At 37.5% G+C, this 10447-nt stretch overlaps 1 pseudogene; it reads right to left on the reverse strand.

Moving 5' to 3' along the window:
- Positions 1-8793: 8793 nt before the first annotated feature.
- Positions 8794-10064, reverse strand: LOC110097163 (annotated as a pseudogene).
- Positions 10065-10447: the final 383 nt, after the last annotated feature.

The following is a 10447-nucleotide window of genomic DNA, read 5'->3' on the forward strand; positions in this document are numbered from 1 at the left end:
TAGGTCCAACACAACTTCCCTAGCTGACCCAAGCCTTGGGTTGACTTGGGTCAACTTTTGGGCTAACTAAAAGGGGTCAAAACCACATGGACCTCGGCCATTTTTCATCTCAGACTTAATTGAACTCAATTGCCACTTGCATTGTGTGGACCAGACCCAGACCCACTTCCACATCAAGCCCAGGGTCGGGCCTAACCTGGGTTGAGCCCAATTCAACCAAAACTGACAAGGTTTAGGTTAAACCGAGCCATCCGATCGAATTGAACCTCCTCAGGCCCAATTGAGCTCACCCTTGAGTCTAGTGTGTCCCCATCATCCTTTCCAAGTCAACCCGACCCAGACCCTAGCTGGCAGCAGCCGGAATTAATGGAGAATAAGCTCCGGTGGTCCCCCCTATTTTTATCCTGAACCAAAGCCTTATAAAGGCTAGACTCACTGGCTTCGGGCTCACGAGCCCTCTAGAAGGATGTCTCCTTCCACCTGGCGCCCATCCGAGGCCCGGCCTAGTCAATCTCGGTCGTCCGAGCTAGTAGGAGTGAGCTGAATAAAGTAGCTCATTCTAGAGGCCAAAATTGGATTCCCAACTTTCGAAATCACTCCCCAGAGCTCTCTTTTCTCTCCTCTTTCATTCCCCAACCTCCCAAACGCTCCCGTTGATCTATTCGAGTGAACGCCAGGGAAAGGTTCCTAAGCTCCGCTCGAAGTTGCACCTCCGGCCATCCTCCGATTTCGGTGTCTCAAGGAGATTTGCTCGCCTTCATCCCCTGAAGATTTTTGATAGAGAAGCTCATTCATTGAGACTTTCTCTACGGTAATACTTTGATCCCGAGCTCCCTAGATAGGTAGTGTGGTCAAGTGTAAAGAAAACCTTCATCCCAATGGATCTCCACCGTTTGATTGAAGGTTTCAATGCCCCTGATCCTCCCTGTGAAATTTCATCGAAGTTCACTGGTGGGATCGCTTGGATCACACCGGAGAAGCTTTACAGGTTTGGGTTCGTGCGGAAGGTGGAATACGTAATCTTAGCCGTTGATTTCAATCAACGGCACGGAATAAATCCCGCAATTCAGGAGGTCGTTTGATCTCGATCGTCAGATCATTCATCTGACGGCTACAGTTAATCTAACCATTATCCAGTCAGCTGATAATGTTTGTCGCACCAACCACGATGCGCCACGTGTAAAGCGCCAGCTGACTGGGTAATTAATAGTTAATTTCACAGAAAATTGAGGTGAACTTCAAAAATTAATATCTCCCTGCACATTTGACCAAATTAGGTGTTCTTAAGCTCATTAGAAAGATCTCAGGGAGATCTACCAAAGCCTTATGGTTTTAGGCTCTAATTGCATATGTATTAAATTTAATTTTAGTTTGAATATTTTATCAAATATTGCATTTATTGATTAAATTGAACTCACCAGAGCTTGAAATCTTGGGAGAATGAATTTGGGCATCTCCCAGACATGTCTAAATTTTATCTCCCCTATTTAAAGTTACTAAGGGCATTATCATGCCAATTTTGGTTTAAGGGTCATGGTTTGACCCTTAAATCCAAATTGGAATGATGGTCTATCCAATGAGGTTTAGGATCTGATTTTGAATGTGATGATGATGTGTAGCATAAGGAGTTTAGGGCCAGTGATTTTGCCCCAATCCATCCCTAGTATAGCTCCCTAGGATTTTTTTAAGGTAACTTAGGGATCACTTTAAGTGGATTGGTTAGCCACCTTAGATAATTCCATTTGGGCTCAAATCTGCTAGTGTGTTTAGGCCCTGAGATCAAGTGATCTCATGGTTTAAATTTCATTGGATTTAGTGCCTATTTGGTCCAGTAATTAGGAGCAAAAAAAATCTCCCCCTTAGAAATGACCTAGAGCTTAATTAAGTTACCAAAAATTCTTGTTAATTCTAAAATTTACCCAAAATATCTCTAATCAACCATAATTCAACTCTTAATCAGTGATAATTGAAACCACTTTAATTTAACATTAAAATCCACCTTAATATAATTTTAATCAAAATCAATGTTTAATCAATATTAAATAATTAAAAATAATTAAAAATCCCAAAAAATCCTTAAACACTTGCTGATCTCTCCTTAGAACATTCATGATCGTTGGAGGTGATTTCAAGGAGTTTAGGGCTTATTTGGATTCAAATCACAAAATGGACTCTCTAATTAAGATGATTAAGTAATTCTAATGAGTATCCAAATTTCTAAAATTCATAACTAATTGTAAAAAATTCCAAATCAATCAAACTCAAAGGCTAATGACTCTAAATAAAATCTAGTATTTTCAAAAAATGTCAAACCCCTAAAATCTGGTCAAAATCAAAAAGTCAACAATTAGGTCAACCTTAGTTCAAATATAGGCTCAAACTTCTAAAAAACATATAATTGATCATAAGAGCTTGTCTTTTTGGCGAACTTAGAACCCCAGCTTAAAATAAACCCTATTTTAGTTCTCTAAGATGAAAGAGAAGTCTCTAGAAGCGTAAATAACTTTCTTAAAACTCATTTTTATTTTTGAATCAAAGGTAGAATGTTATATCTGTCTTTCAAAATGGTATGTTATTATTTATGATGTATTTGATTATAAAATGGAGAAGTCTATTTAGTTTTAAAATTTATAATAAAACACAATTTATGTCCTTTTAAATGGTATGTGGTATTTGATTATAGAAATATAAATTTCAAAATCAATTCAGAAACTAAGTTAGAATAAGAATTTTTTTTTTGTTTTTTTTTTTAAGTTAGAATAAGAATAAAAAAATATTCCTTTAAAATTAGGGCTTATCATAATACATAATTATGAAATGAACGGAACATAAGAAAATTTTCCTTTTATTAACTAGGAAATCAATGATATAAGTAATATATAAATTCTTAATAAAGTAAATTTAATATATTGAATAATTTAATATCAAAAAAAAAATATCATACACACATGTTAACAATATCATGAATATGAATAAATTTTGGTCCTGATCAAAAAAATAAAATTATATTTAAAATATAATTAATATAATAATAAATATATAATAAATTTAAAAATAAAAAACCATACTGAATACATTTTTAAAAAATAATAAAATATTGTATTTCTATTTTTTAATTACGTTTAAGTATATAATTCAACCAATTTTAGACCTTGAGGCTTTAGTAAGTATATAACTCAATATATTATACTAAAAATTTAAAATGCTTTAAACTTAGGCTTCATTTAGTACAACTTTCTTACCGCTTTCTAAAGTAGTTTTTTACTATAAAAACTTCTTTTATAAGAATTTTTTTTACTAAAAAATTACTTTGAAAAGCGGAAAAAAAAGCTGTCTCAAATGAAACCTTAGCCAAACCCTTGAATCTTAAAGTTACTGAAATCTCTTACTCAAATTCTCTATGTTTCACGATAAAGGAGCGACATCATTCTTATGGTTCACATAATCGATAAAAACTACAATAAAATACGTAACAAAATTATTAGATGGCATCATATAATATTTATTATCATCAAATTACAAACATGCCACAAAATTCACATGGGCTCATGAAGTCAACAACCTTCACTTTAGATCAATACCTTTGCCTTATAGTAGCACATTTTATATTCCATTGTACATGTCTAAACTCAATGAATCCATATAGTATGTGTACATTTCCTTCAATAATGCTACATCCATACTATTTTAAATAGCAATTTTGTACTCTATTTTGTGCGGTGTCTGGACCGTTCGGAAGTCAATCAGAATGCGCGACGTCACCCAATGCATATTGCATTGAATGACGTGAAATTTTCTGATTAACCTCCGGATACATTCCGACGCCGCATAGAATAATCTCTTACCACTTATTGTCTCTCTATCTCATTTTGATTGATCTGATTTTACATTGTATGATGCATTTGAGTAGTTGTTAAGGGGTTTGATGCTGTCTTTTCAAGTCACCTTTCACAAGCATTTAATGGTGACAAACTGTTTCAATGCATGAATGCAATATGATAAGATCTTCTCAACGCAATCTTCTTCGATTCAACCCAACCAGCTATCACAAGCCTCGTGCTTTGTTGCTTAAACCGAGAATTTAATAAATGGATGGGGTTGGAGTTAATTTTTTGACCCATTGGGGTTAGGAGATTGACCCGTAAATCAACTTTTGATTCGAAAATGACTTGTTTAATCTTTTGTTTTCATATTTTTTAGTTGTAATATAATTTTCATTTTTTTGATCAAATATTTTAAACTTTATATATAATAAGATATAAAAAAAATTAAGCAATAATGGTTAACAGGCGGGTTTCGATCATTCGAGTTGCTGATGAGTTGGATTCATATTAGCCTTTTTGACTTGATCGACTACGGTCGTGCTGAAAAAACAAATATATATATTGTAACTTCTACCATGTAATACACTCTATATGATGTACATTTATGACATCAAGCCAAGCCCTTCTCCCTAATAAGGCCTCATTTGTAATCGACTACAAATACTAGTGGATTCATTCAAACTGGGCTAAGACTAGACATAATGCGGAAGGAAGAGACGGAAGAGATTGAAAGTGCTCTGAAGGCACTTGAAAGTTCACTCTATTTGGTTATACCCCTTAGCCACCAATCTTGCTTTATTCCTAACCACCACTCCTGAATCATTCATCTTGTTCTTAAAGACCCACTTTGTCCCAACTACACTTTGCCCCTTAGGTCTTTCTACAAGCTCCCAAACATCATTCCTTACAAATTGATTCAATTCTTCTTGCATTGCTAAAATCCAAAACTCATCAGTAAGGGCTTGGTTGATGGTGGTGGGTTCAGTCATTGAGAAAAAGGCAGAGTGGTTCACCTCCTTCCTAAGTCCATGTCTAGTCTTAACTCCACTAAAAGGGTCTCCTAAGATCAAATCCTTGGGGTGACTTGTAGAGTATCTCCAATCTCTTCCTTCTCTTCTTCCTCTTCTATTCTTGCTTGGAACCCCTCTCAAGAGAAATGAGGGGTTTATTTATAGATTTTCTGGAGTGGCATGGCTTGTAAATAGGTGCGAGATCAGGGGCAAAGAGGGAGTGGTTGAATGGACGGCTGATATTGAATCCTTTGATCATACACCGTTCGTTAGCCATTAGAAGGCTTTAGTGATGTCGGAATCCAGCGATCTTGGGCTCGTTGGATTCGTCTCCTCGAGCCGTTCGATCGAATATAAGCTCGCCAAAATCAGAGACCGTTTGGTAACACAAATTGTGGTTCAAACCTTCCAACAGCGCTTTGGGTCCATGATTTGGACTCATTTGGGACTTCAGCCAGACCTTCGTCGGACTACCGCCCGGCTGCCACCTACTGGACATCCGTACGACCGTCTCCAGACCTTTGACTGTCTCTCCAAATTACTGTAATTCGATCGCCTCTAAATCGAGGGACGGGTCAACCCTTGTAATTCACTCAAGTTTAGTAGAATATTTTCACCTGGGCAAGGCCCCGTGGTTTTTCCCTCTTCGGGCTTTCCACGTAAAAAAAGATTTGGTGTTTTACTTCTCTCTTTCTGTTTGTGTGTTGGATATTCGTGCATCGCTAAGACAAAAAGTTTACTCACTCTACCGCCACGAATCTTTCAGCCCGCAACAAAGCTAATACATGACATGATTAATTTTTCTCTGTATCTGATAAGCATTGGACAGAGAATGAAAAAAAGGGTTGAAGGTATATTAATAAGATTGTTTTTTTAAATATTTTGGGCCTCCCTAACCAAAGAATTTATTTTTCAATTCAAAAACAATAACAGCCACATCAAATAGTAACTCATCTTCAATTAAACTCTATTTTGGGTTGAGCTTGCGGCGGACGGAAAATACTTGTTTTGTGCTCAGTTGTAGATGGCCTTAGGTCAATTAAGGCAAACTCACACATAGGAGTGTCAATATTTGACACAGCACAAGAACCCGACATGAAATTTTCGGGTTAGACAAGTCCCAATTTCGAAACGGGTCGGGTTTAGGTTCCCGGATTTGACTCATTTGAAAAAATGTGTCAGGTTTCGGGCTGAGCCGGCAACCCGAAATCAACTCGGGTTAACTCGGGACCACCTCTGCCCGTCAGCGCTAACCGCACTACCCACCGTCCGCTCCTGTCGTCGTCGACTCGCCGAGCCAACATCCACTTCCAGGGCTGAGAGCGTCGTCAAACCAGCCAGGCCCGCTTTCGTCTGCCCGACTCGCCAACCCAGCATCCGTCGAACACACATCCTTCTAACATTTTAACAAAACCGTTTCAGATCGGGTCAACCCGGCAACTCGACAGGTCAGGTCCGGGTTTATGTTTTCGACCCGTTTGCAAAACTAGGTCGGATTCGATTCAACCCGTTTGAACCCAGGTCAGTTCTGGGTTCGACCTGAACCCGACCTGAAACTCCAATTTGACACCCCTACTCACACACATATCACATAAATTTCGAAATCAATACCTTTTGATTGATGGTCAAAGTTCCCAACCAATAGATTAACATGAGCTAGAAAGATTGATACATCTTTAAAACAAATTATTTGATCTATGAATGCTTTTTTTTTTTTTGTTGTAATTATTGATGGTGAGAATGCACCCACCCAAAGCTTTCGCCATAACTCATGGAGGAGAAGATGTGGGCCTTTGGATAGCTGGGGATTGTCTCAAATTCAGCAAGCACAGTCGATGTCCAAAGGTAGCGGTTTATCTGTTTATTTGGAATTGTTTAAAGATATTTCTGCGTAGTTGAAGCTTATTTTGTCGCTAGCTTATCTCTGCTTAATCCTCATCCTAAAAATAATTCTCATAGTTGATCACAAAAAAGTTTGCAATCCGATCCAAACTCGACTTGAAAAATTTATGCTCAGGTTGACCTATCTAATAATAGGTTAGGTTTTCCAACCCGTTGAGTCGGATTTGAATTGACCTTCTGACCCATTTTTTGACCCGAAAAATGATATGTTCAATATTTTTTTTGTGTGTGTATAATTTTATTATTTTTGTTAAAATATTCTAAATTTTATAGTTAATAATTAAAAAAAAATAATCAAAATGCGTTAACATGTTGATTATGTTCATTCGGGTTACTAGCAGTCCGGGTTGAGATTGGTCGTTTTAACCTATTTATTAAACGGGTTGAGTTCAGATTGAATGGATTCGAGTCTGGTCAATTTTGGGTTGAGCCCAGACTTGACCCATCAACACATTTTGACATCGCTATTGATATTAGTGCTGGATATGATATTCAAAAGCTTTTCTAGCTCAAATTGCAATCGAACAAGCTATTATCGAGCCAAACATGATAAAAAGGGCTTTGTTCATGTTTGATTCATAAAAAAAATACAATCTTATAGAAAATGATTGAACTCAAGCTATGTATCTAGCTGAACATGATTGTAAACGAATAATGAGAATTTTTTATATCCCTACATCTGTGCAGAAGCAGAACACTCATAACACCCATATCATTCACTACCCATATGTATATTTTATACCACCAAAATTAAGAATTAATTAAAATTTACTAAGAATTATTATTTAATTAAAGTTGCTAGAAAATTAATCAAAATTATAAATTATATTAGGAAAAGCCGCCAGAAACTTCGCCGGAAACAAAGCCGCCGGAAAACTACCGGTAATTTTTTTGAAAAATCAGGCCGTCGGAAAGCCACTGGTAAGCCGTCGGAAAAATCCACCGGTAATTGAGGATTTTTCTTTAGGGTTGCATATGAGACAATTGCATGAACGAAAGGAAGCTTCTTTTGCTTGTTATTATAGGTGTAAGTGAGCTGAGTTGGCTCATGAGCCAGCTCGAACTCGACTAGTTAACAAGCTCACGAGTTGAGCTCATCGTGCCACAAGTTCGAGTTCGATCTTATAGTCGAACTCACATATTATTCGAGCTCAAGCTAGCTCGAGCTCATTACATAATTGGCGTTAGAGGGCTTTCGTGGCAATTTAAAACACCAAAAAATTGCGCTTTCATGGTTTAGGGTTTTAGAAAGTAGTAAGAAAGCTAGTCCAAACAAAGCTTGAGTCTTTGTTCGCTCTGTAATGGGCTGACATAGGCTTCATTTGGGACAGATTTCATATTACTTTATAAAGAAACTTTTTAGTATAAAATTATTTTGAAAAGAAAATTTCATACTAAAAATCTACTTTAAAAAATAGTAAGAAAGTTGTCTCAAATGAAATCAATTATAGATTACTTTAAATGTTTATGAAAATAATATATTTAATTACAAAATATATGATTTAAGCATGATTAGCTAAATTTATGTGATATATTGATCAATTTGATAGAAGAATTTTTTCTAGTAATCATTTTAAAAAATTTCAAGGGATTTTAAATATTAAAAGTAATCTAATAAGTACACTAAGATATATACTAAATAAATTTTATTAATAAGAACTTGAGTCAAATTATTAATTAAATTGTAATTCAAATAATCAAACATCCTAATGACTTAGCCTTCATTTGAGACAACTTTCGTACTATTTCTAAAAATAATTTTTAGTATAAAATTAAAATTTTTTTACTAGAAAGCAGTTTTAAAAAGCAGTAAGAAAAATCGTCCCAAATGAAATCTTCGTTTGGGACGAGTTTCATACTGTTTCTTTAAGCAACTTTTTAGTACAAAAGTTATAGCTGTTTTAAGAAATAGTAAAAAAGCCGTCCCAAACGAAGCATAAGTATCTTTTTTGATCTGTCTCTATCTTTCTTAGGGGCTGTTTGGTTGCCTGAAAAAGAAATGTAGTGTAAAATAAATGCAATGTAAAGTAAATGTAATGCATTTTGAATATTTAAACAATAAAATATGCGACTTGGATTTATTTCAAATACCTTGGAGTGCCCTCCGGGCAGAATGTAACGGTAAACTCGCCGGCGTCGGCGCAGGTAAACGTCGAAGTGGAATCATCAAAAGCATAGCTATAAGACTTCGGACAAGCCGCCTTAAACACTTCGGAGTACGCCGTCGGCTTACACGCCGCCGGGCTCGCAAACTCCCCACTACAGCAATACTCCGGCCGCCGGAACGCCTCGCAAGCGCTCCGGCAAGCCGCCGCCTCACCTTCTCCAATCCTCAGCTTCGCCGGACACCTCTGGTTCAAATCCACCACACACCCCGTCGCTGCACACCTCCCCTTCCCCCCTTCGACGATCATCGCCAAGTTGAATCCATCAACAAGGCTAACGTCGTAGAAATCAATATTGTTTCGCTCGCCGCCGGCGAGAGAGAACTCAGCGATTGTCGCCGGAGGTGTTTGGCCCGGCGTTCGAAGCCGACGGAGGAAAGCGAGGGGTGGCCGGCGTTTGAGAGGATGGCCGACCATATTGTGAAGTGGCATTTGTTGATGAAGGTGAAGGTGGTTTGCTCTGTTTAGCTCTGTGTTTTTCGGAGCAGACGAGGCACGTTTTTGGAGAGATTTGATGAGTGGATAGAGGCGGAGGCGGATCCGATGAAAATGTCGAAATTCCGATCCGACAGGCGAAGGGAACTTCGTCGAAGGAGCGAAGTTGAACAAGATTGGAACGTCGTCGAAGGACCGAAGTCGAACAAGAACTAAGGAGCCGAAGAAGCCTCTCGTGCAATGAAGACGAACAGCACGACGACGATGACGATGCCAACATTTCTTCAGATGAATTTATAACCCGCTCATATCGAGCGGGTTTCTAATTCGCTCAAAACAGACTCCCTAATACACGCCTAATACTTCAGATGATTTCCTTTTGTTCCGCTCAAAATTAACCAAACAACCAAATTTAATAAATACATGTAATTGTTTTACTTTACACTCCTAATTCAGGCAACCAAACAACCCCTTAGTATAATTCAAATCTAATGCATTTACTCTCTTAATAGTGTCATTGAAAGACCGATGTTTTATGTGACCAAATCATCTAAGGCGGCTCTCTTCAATCTTATCTTCCAAAAATTAGGTCATATTGGATTTTAAATTTATTAAATAAATTCACTATAAATTTTAATTAATTATTTAATGACTTTCCCCAAAACCTTACGCCCCACGTGCAGGGAGAAGACGAAGACAGAACGAAAAAGCATATCGCAGCCGTCCATGTGCGAAGAGAGGGAGAATGTGCGGTGGATGAGAGTACACGTGGTATGTGCGGTCGAGTACAGGCTTAAAGGAGGGAAATAGGCGCACGTGGGTCGTTACGGTACATCAGATCTGAGATCCGTTAAGAAGTGGGAATTGTTTAACAGGCCAAACTAATTAAATTAATGGGCCAGGCCGGGCCCACGAATGCAAGGTGGTTGTGGAAAGAAAGGCGAAGCAGCGGTTAAAGATGGTGACTAAACAATAAGAAGAGCGGGTTCCACTTCTGGTCAATAATTTGGGTCGCAGTAAATGACAGCTCTGGCTTAGCTGGACCTTATATTTTAACATATTATGTTTCTATTTTTATTAAGATGGTCTTACTAAATTGATAAAGTCGATT

Source organism: Dendrobium catenatum, unplaced genomic scaffold (genome assembly GCF_001605985.2).
Source record: "Dendrobium catenatum unplaced genomic scaffold, ASM160598v2 fragScaff_scaffold_1297, whole genome shotgun sequence".
NCBI classification, from domain to species: domain Eukaryota; kingdom Viridiplantae; phylum Streptophyta; class Magnoliopsida; order Asparagales; family Orchidaceae; genus Dendrobium; species Dendrobium catenatum.